General features: G+C 30.2%; 1 protein-coding gene across 38 annotated transcripts in view; it reads right to left on the reverse strand.

Moving 5' to 3' along the window:
- Positions 1-17,149, reverse strand: part of RIMS2 (regulating synaptic membrane exocytosis 2) — an 821,462-nt gene that overhangs the window by 192,232 nt on the left and 612,081 nt on the right. The gene's annotated exons all lie outside the window — the stretch shown is intronic.

Raw genomic sequence — 17,149 nt, forward strand, 5'->3', positions numbered from 1 at the left:
ATTTTAGTGAAAGGGAAAACTAAAGAAAATATCATCAAGAAAGAATTATTTTCTGGTACATCTGTATCCAGGAGAATACTGTATGAACTAATACATTTATTTTATATGCATTAAAAACTATTGTAAAGATTTGGAGACTTCTTAGTATCTATTACATTAATTATTGGCAAATAAAGTAATAAATTTGAGTGATATGGGCCTAGATAATAAACTTAAAATTTTTAAAAGGAAGTCATTTTTCCTTGAACTAACCCTAGGATTTATCATTTTGCCCCTATGTCAAAAGGAATATATTTCTATGGGGCACTTCAGAATATAGCTTTCAAATGAGCCATACTTAAAAATGGAGAAAATAATGCTTGACTCAGTACTCCTGGGAATATATTACACTAATCAAAGCAAAAAGTAAATAATTAATCTCCAATAAGTAAAAAGTAAATAATTAATCTCCAATAACTCAGAAAAGGAGCAAGGGAGGTGAAACAAAAAAGATATAATTGTACCCCTATCATGAAATGTAAGTTAATGCCAACACAATCTGGCACTATAGCAAGATATATAAGTTGAAAATATTCAAAGTGAATATATAGTGTCTCATTTAAACAAAAAGCTGCTATTTCTATACTCTTCTCTTATATACTGATTTTCAAATATAAACAAGCATCTCACTTGTTAACTTTTCTAAAATGGAAAATATATCCTTCATTCTCAGTGACAGTATGAAAATTTCAGAAAGATAAAAGAAAAGCAAAGACACTTGCTTCTATGAATATGCATATACCAATTTGGTCTAAAAATACATACTCATATACATCTATACACACACACACACACACCACACATCAGTTGGGATGATAACTTTGAAGATGAAAAAAGATGAAAAATCTCAGAAGCAGATATTTTGTCACTCATTAGTGATACAACATTAAGACAAGAGTGAAAAAGAAATTATCCCTGTATATCAAAAAGCTGCAGTTTTCATTCACAAAGACATATCACAAAAATGGATATTAAGCTTTTACTCTGACTTGACGACTTTGATTCATTGTAGAGAGTAATAGTAAATATCAAGTCAGATATGAGATTAATTATTTTTGATGGAGAAAGAAAGAAAAGAGAAATTCATAAAAAGATTAAGAAAATAAGGAAAATCTTAAAATCCTTATATTAAAATATAATTAAAGATCCTAGCAAATTTAAATCAACTCCAAACACATATCATACAATTAGAACATTTTTGACAAGGAATGACAACAATGGAAAATGTTTTATCTACAGTTTCAGTTAAAAGATTGAATATTTCCAATAGCTTTGTCTAATATGTTGTAAGTTTGCATGAATGGTAACATAAGTGTTTATTATAAAAATGGTATATTTAAACATCTCTCTCAATTGACGTCCTGGGAGGAGAAAGAGGGAATGGATAAGGTAAGGGGAAGAACCTGTGTTACAAAATACAATGATTTGTAAGAGAGTTCTGGATTTAGAATGAGAAAGATTGGGGTTCAAACACTTTCAGATGCCTATTAACTATATAATTTTGGACATCAAATTCTTTAACTTTAAAATGAGGGGTTTGGATTTGATTATTATAAAAAGGTTCTTTTCAGCTTTAAGTATATGATCTTATAAAAACTAAGCTATTATAAAATACAAAATTTCTTAATACCATAAACTTGAAATTTATAAAATGATAACAGCATCTCATGATATAGTAATAAATTAATACTTTATATACAGTAGCACTTTACTGGAAATGAGTTTAAGTCCTTTACATATAATATACCAAAATTATAACTAGAAATTAAGCCACTTTTAGAGGCTACATTTAATTGTTTTATAGTGCTAGCCATTCTAGGGGCAGCTAAGTGGTATAGTGAATGCTTTTATTCGACAATGTATGGAAGACCTGAGTTCAAAGATATCTTGAAACATTAATTGGCTGTGTGATCCTAGGCAAATCACTTAATGGTATTTACCTTTGTTTACTCATTTGTAAAATGAGCTGGAGAATAAAATCACAAACTATTCCAGCATATTTGCCAAGAAAACCTCAAATGAGATCACAAAGAGTCAAACATGTCTAAAACTACTAAACAACAAGTCAGAAATCCGGAAGATTGACGTATAAGCTGAAAATAGCTTTCCAAATTGTACCTCAAGGGATCAGGATAGGAAATTGGGGAAATCTAACATTACAACATTCATTCTTTCAATATTTCTAGGAGCTATTAAAGGATTAAGGATAATTATCCACATTAAAATAAAAAGCAAAATCTGAAGCAAATTCAGGAAAAAGTATTTTTAAACATTATTTTTGGTCCAAACAATGACTGTGTGTGTGTGTGTGTGTGTGTGTGTGTGTGTGTGTGTGTGTGTGTGTGTGTATAGAAGACTTCTATACTGCAAATCCCTTTTAACCAGGTATATTGGCACTTATTTGTACCTAATGATCATAGCAATCTGTGGGAACTGAAGGGTTGGTTACCTACCCCCAAGTCACAAAGCTTAGTGTTTGCCAGAGGTGTGACTTGAAACCAATCTTCCTGATTCAAAGGCTGAACTTCTTATTCACTATACCACAGTACTTTTCAAGTCAGGAGAAAAAATGTGTTCACCAAAATACAAGCCTCCCAATTCTACTCCAATTAACAAAAAAATTGCCTGTTTATAACTGGTTCTACAAGTAAAAACTGTCAGAGGACCCAATGAATAATTTATTCCATTAAGGCCATAAAAACCATGCCCTCTGCCCTCTAGATATTCCTTCATATCTCACTTTTAAGTGAAGAGGTGCAGAATCCACAAGTGTGGAATCATACCTATAAGGACAAATTTTCTTTTTTAACGTCTATCATCCATATTAGAATCAATAGTGTATATTGGTTCTACAGCAAAAAGAGTGGCAAAGAACAGGCAATAGGGGTAAAGTGAATTGTCTACATCACACAGCTAGGAAGTTTCTGAGGACACATTTGAACAAAGGATCTCCTGTCTCTAGGACTGGCTGTCAATGCATTTAATACAAAAGTCTAATCCTTAAATTTTGGTTCAATTTATATGTTGCCTATACCTATGACACACAATTCCTACAACTCTTGGGAAAAAACAACTTCCTCACTGGAGGAAAATTTTATTGCTGTTTTGACCTGTATAATGGCTGTACTAGGTAACAACTACATTTTCATACAAAATTAAGATTCTGTAATTCAAAAATTCTTACCATTTGACAACTATTTATGAAGTTCCTACTCTGTGTGCAAAAACCCTGAAATAGTCACTAGGTAAATTTCACTATAGTTAAGTTTTACATTGTTATCAATTAAAACCATGGAAATTGTCATACATTATTATAAACAAAGAAATTTATTCATCACTTTAAAATTATCAAATTTTATCTCAAAAATGTATTTGTTAAAGAGATGTGTCTCATGTTCATGAGTTTAGGCCAATTTTTCTGAATGATAGGAAAATATTATTTCAATAATATCCAAATATGCTTCACGGATACCTAAGAGTTGATTTAAATTTTGCCAGAAATGCATGTGTGTATATGCATAAAACTTACGATGTATATTCCAAAAACTTAAGCAGTTTATGTGATTTTTGAAAATATTTTTCTCCATACTTGTCCTATTAATTTTTCTAATAGTTTTTAATTCTATAAGATTTGTTTGTTTGTTTTTTAGATCATCTTAGGTTTTTAAGTAACATAAGTAGAGAATATGAAATAAAAATGTGGTTATGTTTTGGGGTTCAGAAGTATTTCAATTGTTTCAAACATTTTCACATAATAGTAAACACCTAAAAAAATCTCAAATACTCTAGGTTTGATTCCCTCACAGGATAATTCCAATATTTTGTTGTTCTTATTTTTAATATTTTCTGAAATTAAACAAGAAGAATATAAAAAATTCACTTTCCTTAATTAGATATGTATAATTTGGGTATTTGTATATTGGAATTGTATGTATGTCAATGGAAAGTTTGCTCAGTTTTCAACAATCAACAAAATACTTTAATAATTATGTAATGTTTACTTTAATGTAGGAGATTTCAATTTAACAAAAAGAACTACCTTTGCCAAATTTAGATTAAAATTTTTAATTAAAAATTTTAAATGGTAATATGTATATGTTGCCAATAATGGAAAATTAATAATAAATTTAAATAGCAGCTGCAAATTAATGACTATTTATATAATTGGTAATGAACAGATAAATTGTAATAAGGCAGCCATTGCCTAGTTAGTTCTACTTATGTGCTCACTGCAGATATCATAAGTATAGAGACCTAATGATTTCTGCAATGTTATTGAAAAAGTGAAAGAAATAGGTGTGTTTTTTGAAAGCACACACAAACACATACACAATGCTCTTAGGATGCCAGAGCAGCTTCATACCACACATTTCCTGGCAGTAGGGACACAGGTTTGGCAGTGATGTGATTCATCAAGAAGACTTCAGTGAACAGAACATGTTGATTGTCAAAGCAGGACAGTGGTTTCAGTAATCCTCAAGATCATAATTAAAATGCCCCAATCTGGGAAACTTAAGGAGAAAATCCCTATGCCCCAAATACCAGCTAAGAGAAACTAAAAGAAAGATTGACAGGGACCTAAGCTAGATTCAAGAACAAGAATTTGTAGCTGTGGATCCAATAGGATCTATAGTTATAGGCTTTGAATCTCATATAAGTTATCTTAGATGGCTCATTCAGGTTAATGAGCTATAAGTCATAGACCTAAGTAAAATTTTAATTTGAATCAGTTGACTGGTATCGGTTTTTGGACAAGAGACTAAACTTTTCTGGGCAATCTGTTATGGTCTTTAAGTAATTCAAATCAAGAAAATTCCTTATTCTATACAAGTATTTATTGCATCTGGTGCAGATATAGCTTCTCATTAATCAGGGCCCAAGTTTTTTAAAATAATTATTTATTTCATCAGATTAATGATAACCTGAAATTAAGATAATAGGCTCTCAGACTATTAACTTTATGGCATGAGTTGAATGAACTAGCAATTTTTAAAGGTCCATATTTTATGTTGAAAATTTACTAATATTATCTTTATAAAAGTTTTTTTTGAAATTTTATTGGTTAAAGACAAAATGGCTCACATCATTTTATTCATTAATTATGAAAATCTGAAAGATTGTTCTTAAAAACCTCCACTGTTTTCTACTTAAAAATGATCATTTTAAACTATCCATAAATTTGGTGTTCTAGCCTTTAAGTACACATACAGGTAGATCATACTTGAATAAATAAATATATAAATGAGATAAATAAATCAGTAATTTATAATTACTGATTTACAAATCAATATTTGTACAATTTACAATACAAATAAATCAGATACTTATATTATCAATACATAAGGGAAAGACATTTGATTAAATCAAATGATGGAATCTAAATCTTTTATGTGGCATCAAAAGTCATAAAGAAGAGGTAAAATGTTTTTTAAAAATTCACCTTATATGATTTAGGGAAGCAAAATTATAAAATTTTAAATTAAATCATGCTACTTTGATATTAATTCTTTGATTATTTATTTTTAAACTAATTAAATAAAAATTATGAGTAAAGTACAATATGAACAAAAACTGAAGGACAAAATAAATAAAATCATAATGAAGATAAAAAAATTTTACACTAAGGAGTAACAATGAATACAGATCTTAAATATGAATCCAGCCACTTAATATACTCACATTTAATAAGTTTGAATGGCTAAAAAATCTGACAAAGTTTATATCTAAAATATCAGACATGTTGGCATAACCTACTAATTTGCTCATTATGATTTTTGCTTGTTTGCAGGTATATAATCATTTCATATGTGTGTTTTTTAAGGAAAAAATAAGCAATGTGCTACCTTAAAATAAATCTCTAAAACATAAAATTTGGGTGGTGTTGGTATAAAATAAATCTTGTGTTGATTTGAATAATTATGGACTTTCCTATGTTTGTGCTAAAATAATTTTGTGTTAAATAATAAATAAATTAGTAATACTGATATTGCTGTCATTAGCTATATGTTTGATTTGGTAAACAAAAGCAATAAGTGAAATTAGTAAAAGTATTAAAATCCTTATTTTACAATAAGAACTAAATGACATACAAAACAAAACCATATCAATGTAGATATATGAAATTATACGTACTTCTATTTTAGAACTTGAATGGTGGGCAGATTAAAATAGGACTTTACAAACTATAAATAAAAAAATAGATTCTTCATAACATTTTTTATAAAATACAAGTGAATAAAACATTCTTTTTCAACATAACCTTTCCTTTCTCACTATAAAAGGTGAAAAATCAAATGCAATTGATTAAAATATGTAACTTGTTGCCATGTAAAATAAAAAGGATATAAAAGTTGATTACTTATCATGCAGAGTTGCCAGTGTTCATTATTTGGAAACAAATAGTAAGAAAGGATTTTTTAAAAGTGAAATAGCTGAGTTTTTCCACTTTAAGAAGGTCAGCTATGAGAAATCATACTTTGCTATTAAATTATAATGAAGCACAAACAATTAAGCAACTTTCAACAAAAACAAAAAAAATTAGTATTACTTAAAGTAATATAACCATTGGTTATACAAATATATATTTTCTAAATCAACTAAGGAATACTTTGAAAATGTATATTTGATAAGTAAATGTTTCAAAATTGTTAAACATTGGTTAATCAAAAAACAGTTTTTGAAAATATGTAAGATGAAGGTAGTCATTTTTTCTCAAATTGAATACAGGAAATCAAACTTCAAACCCCCAGTTTTAAATTCTTTATGCCAGGATAGCTGTATCAGAAAAAGATAATGAATTTAGCGATTCAAATCAAAATTTATTTTCTTCTAAATAAATTGATAGAAACATACGAGTATTTAAGCATGTGAAGATATTTTAATTATTAAAAATAAAGAAAACATTTTCAAGGCATGAGGAATAGATAGCATTTATTATAATGTAACTTTTATTTATTTGTTGAAATAACACAAAATAGGACTGATCTGAGACAAAAACTAGCAAAAGGTTGTTTTTCTTAGATTTTCTTTATTACTTAATATTGTTTTTATAGTTTAGTAATAAAATTGTATTTATTCCTAGACTATTTGTATTGAATGGCACCAGATTAATAGAATGTTTTAAAATCAATTTGGAAAAGAAAGCATTTTAAATTATGTAATACAAATAAGGTTCTTTTCCTTCTGAAGTGATATTTTTAGTAACATAAACATAAAAATTTGGTATTAGTAGAAACCAAGTTGAAGAAACAATGATTTGTATATCTGACTAAATTAAGTTTTCAGATTGATGAGACCCAGTTCATGAATAGAGAATAAAATATCTTTCAAAGAAGAATTATTTATTGATTTTTTTGGTCTTTTTATCTTCAGTCTCTAGCTCAGTACCACAATAAAAGTTTACTAAATGGTTAATGACTGATTGATTCTCAGTGCCATATCATTTTAGATTCTATGCTTATGGAAAACACAAGAGTATTATTTTTGCAGAAATAATAGATTGCAATCCATCAACTAAGGGTTCTATAATGCTAACAAAACTAGAACTATGGATTTCCATATTCTCTGTTGTGCTTTTAAGCATTCCATAATCCTGCATATTAAGTAAAACATGGCCTCTTAATAATATTTTAAAAATATTAAAGCTATAAAATATTTTTCTTCATATTTATTGAAATTATTTATATGCTTAAAATGAAATGTCATTTTGATGTAGTCAATTCAATTATCAAGTAGGTTTATCTGTGAATATATGAATTATTAGTGATATTTAGGGATCATTTTTCAATTGAAAATTTCAAGCAAAGAACTGCAGCTGAATGGCAGAAGATTTTTCTTTGATTGCGTTCTGAGGTCAAATATTCATGGTTTATGAAGTATAATTTTATCAATGCCTCTCTTTAAAACACTTAAAGCCCTTTCCAACCATTCCCCAACATTACTTTTTGTCTTTATTATACTCCAGTCTACTGTGCAATCAAACTGCCTTTCTTGCTATTCTTCACACACAACATCCAACATCAGATTGTGTCTTTTTTTTTAATCCTCACCTTCCATCTTAGAATCATTACTGTGTATTGGTTCTAAGGCAGAAAATTGGTAAGGGTTAGGCAATGGGTTAAGTGACTTGTCCAGGGTTGCACAGCTAGGAAGTATCTGAGGCCAGATTTGAACCCAGGATCTCTTGTCTCTAGGCCTGGCTCTCAATCCATTGAGCCACCCAGGTGCTATCCCCCACAACCTCATTCCCACCCTCCCCCAGTTTGTGTCTTTAAAAGATTGTTGCTTGTGTTTGGAATTCTTTCCTCTTTTCACCTCTATCTCTCAGAATACTTTTCTTTTAAAGTTCAATTCAAATAATAATTCCTAAATGAGTCTCTTTTCTGTTACCACCCAAGAGTTAGTGCCTCCTTTCTCTCCTTACCTTGTAGGCATTTTGTATTTACTCATACATATACATGTTTTTCCTTAGTAGAATGATAACTCTTTAAGGGCAACAACTTATATTTTTGTTTTCTTAGTAGGTGTTGAATAAATGTTTGCTGATTAATTTATATCAGCATCACTTCCTCTTGTTATATCAGCCTTAACTGTAAATTAATTGAACTTTATAAATCATATTATTAAAACAGATGTAAATTGTTCAGAAAAATTCCCAAATAATTTTTTATACTTTTATAAGACATTATACTATTACCAATAAAATACTGAAAACACTATCCTTTGTTTCTTAGAAAGTTATATTAAATTTCTTGGTTAATAATACTGTGGTGGAAAAAAATTACAAAGCTTAACGGAGGTTCAATTCACCATAATAAAGATTCAATGCATATACAAGATTTTTACATGAAAATCTCAACAAATATAAAAAATTATTCATAATAAAAGAATGTTAAAATAGTTTTACAAACTATGCTAATTAAAATCACAAATGGCATTTCCTTAGGTAGGTTGTAGTGGAGGTTTATGGCAACTATAGGGAAAGGAAATATACCTATGTGTTTGGTTCTACACAGTATTCTACACTTGAATTTCAAAGCTTAAGTTTGGATAAAAGAGGGTTTTGTAACATTCCAGGCATTTTTAATGAACCTTCAATCAATGTCACTAGAGACAAGTCATCCAGAGTCCTTATAAAAACCTATCTGAGGTCCTCCTTCACAAGTAAACTGCCAAATAATAATTTAATGCCATTTATATTGCTTAATAACACCTGCAGTGTCCCAGTGTGCTGAAAAATTAATAGCTTAGGGAAAACATCAACTGTGTGAGAAGTAGAATTTTCAATAAAACTGTTTAATATGTAAAATCCCACAATTAAACCAACAGCCATTTAGAATGACAAGCAGGCCAATATGCCTCCATTTCTTTTCTTATTTCCTCCTAAGGAAAGTTCTGCATTTATTATACTTTCCATCTCATTCTACCTAATGTAAAGGCTAATATAATATTATTAATATTATTTCTTTTCAAATAAATATGACAGCAAGGGATCCCCTATCATTGGAGTCATTGGATGACTTTTTAAAAAAACTTGATAAAGGTATATATGGATTTTTTACTTTATAACAAAAATTCATTTGGCATTTTACTGTCTTACTTTGTAAAAGCCAAACTCTGTATCTCCAACTCACCTAGATCTTATTTTAAGAAAAACTACTATTAATAACCATTTAAAATGCAATGTCCCTCTGATAATAATGCCTATCTATAATTTAGACACTACAAACAAGAAACTATGATTTTTAAAGAATTCTTAATTTTACTAAAAATTATAATGATATAAAATATAAATATAAATTTTGATTTTCAAACATAAGTCAATGTAGTGGGTTAGTATACTATTTCTTTTCTGTGAGGTAGCCATTCCCATAAGTTACATGAGAACCATTTAATACACTATAAATTATTTCATTAAGTGGTATCCAAGCAACCAAAAAGAATTAAGTACCTTAAAAGAAGTCACTTCTATACATATCTTTCATATGTATGAATGGTGTGACAATTATTTTCTATTATCCTTGAAAAAATAATAACAACAGGCTACATTTTTAGAACACAGACATTTTGGAAATAAGGAATTTTTTTCTTTGAGGAGAATGTCACTAAGCCCTAATAAGCAAGGGGGATCCTTCTGGCTCAGTATTCTCTCTCCTCTATGCTATTTCACTTGGTAAAACTCAAAATGTCCCAAGATTTCAGTGATCATTTTTGCACAGATGACTTGCAGATCAATTTGCCCAGTCCTGATCTGACTCTTGACATGTAATCTTTTTTCTTTAAACTCTTCCCTTTTGTCTTCAACCATCAATAAGTATTGGTTCCAAGGAAGAAGAAAGATAAGGACTAGACAGTTGGGGTCAAGTGGTTTGCCTAGTCACACAGCTAAGCAGTGTCTGAGGCCTGGCTCTCTAGATAGAGTGGTTCACCTAGTTATTCCTCTTACCTTTAATTTTGCATATCAACTGTCAACTAGATGTTTCAAACCAGAGATCTTTGCTGCATCTTAAATTTAACAAGTTCAAAACCGAATTCCTCATCTTTTCCCCAAACCAGTTGTTGTCCAGGGCATCACCATCATCCTGAACTCTGAGGTTTGCAACTTTGGTGTCCTGCTGAACAATTCATTTTCTCTCACCACACTGCCATATTCAATTAGTTGTCAAGTCCTTTGTAACACCTTTAGTATGCTCCCCCTTTCTTCTGACATTGCCTCTAAACTGGTCCGGTCCCTCCATTCTTCGCATATAGTACAATGGCCTGTTAGTTGGTCTCCTTGCCTTAAATCCTACCCACCCCAAACCATTCTCAACTCAATTTTCGAATTGATCTTCCCAAAATACAGATCCATCCATATCAATCCACTCTTAAAAAAAAAAACTATTCTAGTTTGTTACTTCCAGGATCAAATATAAAATCATGTGCTTAGCTTTTAAAGCCCTTCATAACATGATCCCTTACAATCTTTTAATTTGTTCTTATATTCTACTACCTTCCAAGTACTCTTACAATCCAGCTATACTCATCTCTTTTTCTTCCCACATAACTGGGCAGTTCCATTGACTGTCCCCAATATATGAAATCCTCCATCCTCACTTCTGTCTCCTATGTCCTCCAGTTTCACAGTTTCAGTCAAGTTTTATATAATGTCTTGCCTTCTGCAATGTCCTTTTCTGATCCCCTTAAAATCAGTGCTTTCCCCATGTGATAATCTCCAATTTGTTCTGTGTATATCTTGTTGGTACATAGTTGTTTGCATGTTGTCTCTGTCTTTATACTGAGAGCAGTGGCTGTTTATGCCTGAGAACTCATCAACCAATTCAGATATTAATATAATGGATAGAAGAGGTTACATTACTGAAAAAGCATACATGATCCTTTATGGAAGAATACTGTAAATAGAGTAGGAGTGTCAAAATTGACCAAAGACCAAAACAAACAAAAAAGAAAGAAGAGGTGTCTTGTGACTTGAGGAAAAGTGGAATATCAGAAAGAGACAAGCCTTCAGGCTTGATGGAATGAAGATCGCTCCCAATAAAAAGCAGGAAGTACTGCTCAATTCTTATCCTTACTGTTTCTCTGACAAGTAAAATTATCTTTGATCTGAAAAGGTAAAAAAAAAAGAAGGGAAATCTAAGGTATTTAAAGAGATAGTAAAAGTACCTAGCTATTCTTTGTGAGTTCAAACCTCTAGAATGTATTAATTTTGCTAATGGAAAAACAAACCACTAGTGTATATAATTCCTGGGCAACACTGGAAAGAAAGGACCAAGGGATGGGAGAAGGTCAAATGTTCTCATATTCAAACACAAGAAGAGAATAGAGTCTGCAAAATTCAGAACACTAAGCTTGATACTGATCCCTACTTAAATAGAATATATTTTTAAAGGGATGGATAATCTGGAAAAAGAAGCAAGGATCACAAAAAATCATAATGGCTAAATTAATTTCACTTTTTGAAATGGTTGTTGAATGGATGGGTCAGATAAACATTGTTACTATGATATCTAAATTTTAGTCAAATAATTAATAAATTTTCTCAAGCTAAACTTTTAAAAAATGGAAAAATATGAATTGGAAAGGAACACAATCAGATGGATTCAAGAAAAGATGAATGGTTGAATCTCTAAAAAATCATTAATAGTTCAATGTCAACTTTGAAGAATATCTCTATTGAAGTGCCCTGGGTGTCCACGTTTGGCCTGGTATTGTTTAACATTTTAATTTTTTATTAAAATAAAGACAAATGGCATTCTTATGAATTTTGCAGATGAAACAAAGGGATAGAAAATATTTTAAGTCATACAAACAGGCCCCATAAAAGATTCTGATCAGTCACAAGCTTGAAGTAGAATCTAATAAGGTGAAATTTTATTAGGATAAATGAAAAGTCATGAATGTATTCCAAGAATCAACTTCATTACTTGAGTGGTAGAAAAAGAGCTAATTTTGATAGGCACCAAAATTAATATATTAATATTATGATATGACATTCAAGAAAGCTAATAAATCTGGAGCTTTCCTAATAAAGGCATTACTTCTAGGAATAAATAAATGTAAGCCATTTGTGCTCTGCCTTAGTCAGATCATATCTGGGGTATTTTCTTATATATGCCATAGTTTAATAAAGTTATTCATAAGATGAGGAGAGCCCATAAAATTACAAATGGGAAGTGGATAGGGCCATAATAACAATATTAAAATATTTAAAGGACTATGTTATTTTATTGTGACAGAATATTACTCTAGTCTTGATTATTTTCCCTTTTCATTTCTTTACATTTACATCTCTTTACTTCTGCTTCTTAGAATATATAGTTTTCTTCAGCATTCAGCTCAAATATTACCTCCAAACAAAGGTTTTTTAAATATCTTCATTAGATAACTGCTTTTCCTTTCTCAAATTAGCTTGTATCAGAGAAATATGGAATCCTGAATATAGAAATGGAATAAAAGTTAGAGTACATCTAGTCCAATCTCTTCATTTTATAAATGTGGAAACCTCAGCTCTTGAGGGTAAAATGACTTGGCCAAGGTTATAAAGAATGAGTGGCAGAGCTGAAATTTAAACTCAGTATGACTCTATATCTTGCACTCTTTCCATTGTATCACCCTGCTTCATTTATGTTTTATATATTTATCTGAGTACATGTAGTTACTTGTGATAGAGTAAGTAAGCTCCTTGGGGGCAAAAACTAATTCTTGTCTTTGTCTCTCCTCCCTCCCAAAGTCAAACACAGTAGGTTCTTGGTAATACTTTAAAAAAAATATTGGAAGAGGAATTCACTTTGTTCTCTTTAGCCTTAGCAGGCAGAACCAAGATAAATGGATGGATGTTGGAAAAAGGCAAATTAAGGTTGACAAAATAATTAGATCTGTCCAAAAATTAACTGATCACGAATAGAGGTGGTTAGTCATCCTGTATTAGAGTTATCCATGCAAGGCTGAATGACTACCTGTTGTATACGTTGTAGAGAAGATTCTGTTCTGATTATAGGTTACACCAGATGGTCACTGAATTTCCACCTGTTTATGAAATTCCACGAATGAGACCTACAAGGTATCTTAGTTAACATCTAGGTTAAGCCATCAAAATGCACATTAGAAAATATTTACCAAAATTTATTCAAGTACCAAGTAGAGTTGCCAAGATTCAAACCCAAGTCTTCTGATTTTAAATCTAATGTTGTTACTATTAAATCATTGTGTAGAATATTGAGGAATTACTGGATTTTTATTTACAATATCCCCTTTACCAGTCTAAAATTAATCAGTTAGATACTCTAATGTTTCTCTGTATGTGAAATGTTTATTTCATGCAGTTTGGAAAGCAATCTGTTTGATGTGGTTATCAATAGTACTCTGTTTACATAGGGAATAGCTTACTTGTCCATAGACTCGTTAAAAAATATCTATTTAACAAAATAAGAAACAAAGTTATGATGAAAGAAGTATTCAGGTATAAAATAATTGAATAATATGTACATATGCAAGAAGAAATCTAAATGTATTTAACATCAATGTTTTAATGTAATTATAATATAAATATGAATTAAACAAAATTATTAAGCAAGTTAAATTAGTTAAATAAAACAATACTCTAAGAAAGAAATTCATAAAATTGATTTTATTTAATGAGTTAAATATATATCATGAGATCTTTTTGGAACAATATGAATGAATTTAAGATACTAGAACCGAACATTAAATTGCATCTAAAATTACTACCCCTGATGAAATTAAAGTAATTATCTTCTTATATTTAAGGTGCATTACAATCACAATAAGGTACAATTCCATGTACCAAAAGTAATATGTAACTACTAAACTTTTTATAGTATTGCATAAAAATAGGTTTTACTTATATGAACAATTTTATTTATATTTTTAAAAAGAACATAAAATTTTGCTTATAGCTTGGCAGTATAAGGTAAATATATATATATATTATATGTATTCTGTAAAAGATATGTTAATGTTGAAAACTATTAATTACTTAAAACAGCCCTTTAATAGGGGCTATAATGAGGAAGTTTGAATGTGGATAACTTTTCTATCTGAAGAATTCTAAAGTTCTTATAAAGACTAATTTACAAAAGATAATGACAAGATAACACAGATGTATGTAAAATGTCAATTCTGAAATAATGACTTCTAGAAATGATAATAAAACAATATCAGCAAGATGAAGCTAATGCTTAAGGATGTGATCAAAATAAACCAAGAAGCATGGATGTAGCCTTCCTTCCTTCCTTCCTTCCTTCCTTCCTTCCTTCCTTCCTTCCTTCCTTCCTTCCTTCCTTCCTTCCTTCCTTCCTTCCTTCCTTCCTTCCTTCCTCCCTCCCTCCCTCTCTCCCCCCCTCTCTGTCTCTCTGTCTCTCTCTGTCTCTCTGTCTCTGTCTCTGTCTCTCTCTTTTCCTAAGACCAAAAAGTGGTAAGCATTAGACAGCTGGAGTTATTTGGCTTATCCAAAGTCACAAAGCCAGAAAGTGTCTGAGACCAGATTGTAACCCAGGTGGGTCCTAAATACAGGCTTAACACTTTTCACGGTGCTATCTACCTATCCCTCCCCCTTAATTTCTATGCCATAGTTTACTCACAACCTTAGGAGGCCTTGTTTACAAAAGTTATTTAAATGATAGGATTATAACAAAAATATAACTTTTTTATTTTGGAGAAACTTTAAGACACATTTTAGTATATGATCAAAGAAGTTCAGGAAAATTAGGTGAGATAAATACTGTGAGACTAATAATAAATACTATGCAGAGACCCATACTGTAGTTTATTATTATCAGCTGTATCTCCACATCATTAACAACCACATAAAATGAAAGACTAATATAGTGTCATTAGCTCTCAAAAGATCAGGGTTTTTTTTGTCCTTCTAAATTAGTATCTATAGGGGTTCCTCATATTTAAATAAGTTGGGTAGAGGAAGCAAGTGAATGATATAGTAATTAGTTTTTTGAAATAATATTTTACATATTTTCATTGATGATGTGGGGAAAATGGTAAGATGAAATTGTTTATCTCTGAGAATTCTATTAACCTTAAAACATGGGTGAGATGCATAAGAGAATAAAACTAAATGTTAATAAACAAGTCTAAGAAAACTGTAGAGGAAAAAATAGCTATTTAGATATAGTGCATAAGCTACACAACTTTCTACTAGCAAGAGGAAGAGCCAAAGATGCCATATTAATTCATTCCTTTTAGTACATGTGATATAAATGATTATGGAAAATGACAAGCTACAGAAAACTAAATGGAAAGAAATTAAAAATAAGTTTTTAAAAAGGAACAATTAATTTATAATAACACATATTTGCTACATGAAAATTTTGAGTAAGGATATTGAAATTATTTATAAACCTTAGATGATTAGCACAAGAATGTTTAGAAAAGGGTAAGTTTATTTCCTAAAATTTTTATTTATAAAAGTTATTTTACTTTTGTTAAAATTAAGCATGAGAAATGTCTCATGGGTGACATTATTTCATGAGAATTCTGAGTGGCAAAAGGGCTTTGGTATATAGTAATTATGACAATTTCCTACCTTCCTAAATTCTAGAGTTGATTGTTATTTGCCAAGTATGCAAATTTACCTGAGCAAAAACCAATTCATGCCATTCAATCTAAAGAGGCCCTTGTTCTTCATAGGGGATGGAAATAGGGGATGGATTATTAATAATTGAATGCCAGTGCAAAATGATAAAAATAAAAGTAATAAACACAGAGGAGGTCTGGAGAATTTAACCTGTGTATGCATGTATGCACATGTATATGTTTACTAGGGGAAGGGTTATCATGGTTAGAACGTTAGGCTAGAAATCAAGAGTCTTGGGTTCTCTAACTTCTGAAATATACCATGTAATTTGTAGCAAGTCACTTAATCTTTTTGAATCTCAGATTTCTCATGTCTAAGATAGACATAATATTTATAGTATCTACCTCAAAATATTATTGTAACAAAAACACTCTGCATACCCATAATGTTTATATATTTTATTCCTTAGTTGTTACAATTTTTCCTTACTTTCTCAATCTGCTTCTTCTAATTCCCAGTGGAAGGATTTGGATGGGGAGATACTGGACTGGCTGACATGTAATTGATACTTGTTAAGTGTTTTATCACTGACTAATTATATGAACTAGATCCTTGACTGGACTATTCCAGACTGGGTAGAACAGGCTAAAGTAAGGAAGACTATGTGTGGTATTCTTCAATGTAAGTATTGATATTTTAATTCAGGCATGATCATCTTGAAAGATAATGCTAAGTTGCTAGGAAAAATGAAGTATACCAAGTTTGTTTCTGGTGCCTTTTTAAACTCTTCTTTAAAATTATCCTACTTTTCCTCTCATATATATTCCCAAATCCCCTGACTTACCAAGGTTAGTCCCAATATTTCACAATATCCACAGTTCAACCCTGAAGCCAGCTGAAATTATCAGATTAAATTAATTCTAAAATGAAATTGCATTTAAAAATTATTATATTGTCACCAAGGAATATCTAAATGGCAAAATGTAGGAGGTAGAAACTTTAGAGTATCCACTCTCTTGAGCTTCTTTCCTAAATTTGAAACTCACCATTCTGACTCACTGT

Source organism: Monodelphis domestica, chromosome 3, assembly GCF_027887165.1.
Source record: "Monodelphis domestica isolate mMonDom1 chromosome 3, mMonDom1.pri, whole genome shotgun sequence".
NCBI classification, from domain to species: Eukaryota; Metazoa; Chordata; class Mammalia; order Didelphimorphia; family Didelphidae; genus Monodelphis; species Monodelphis domestica.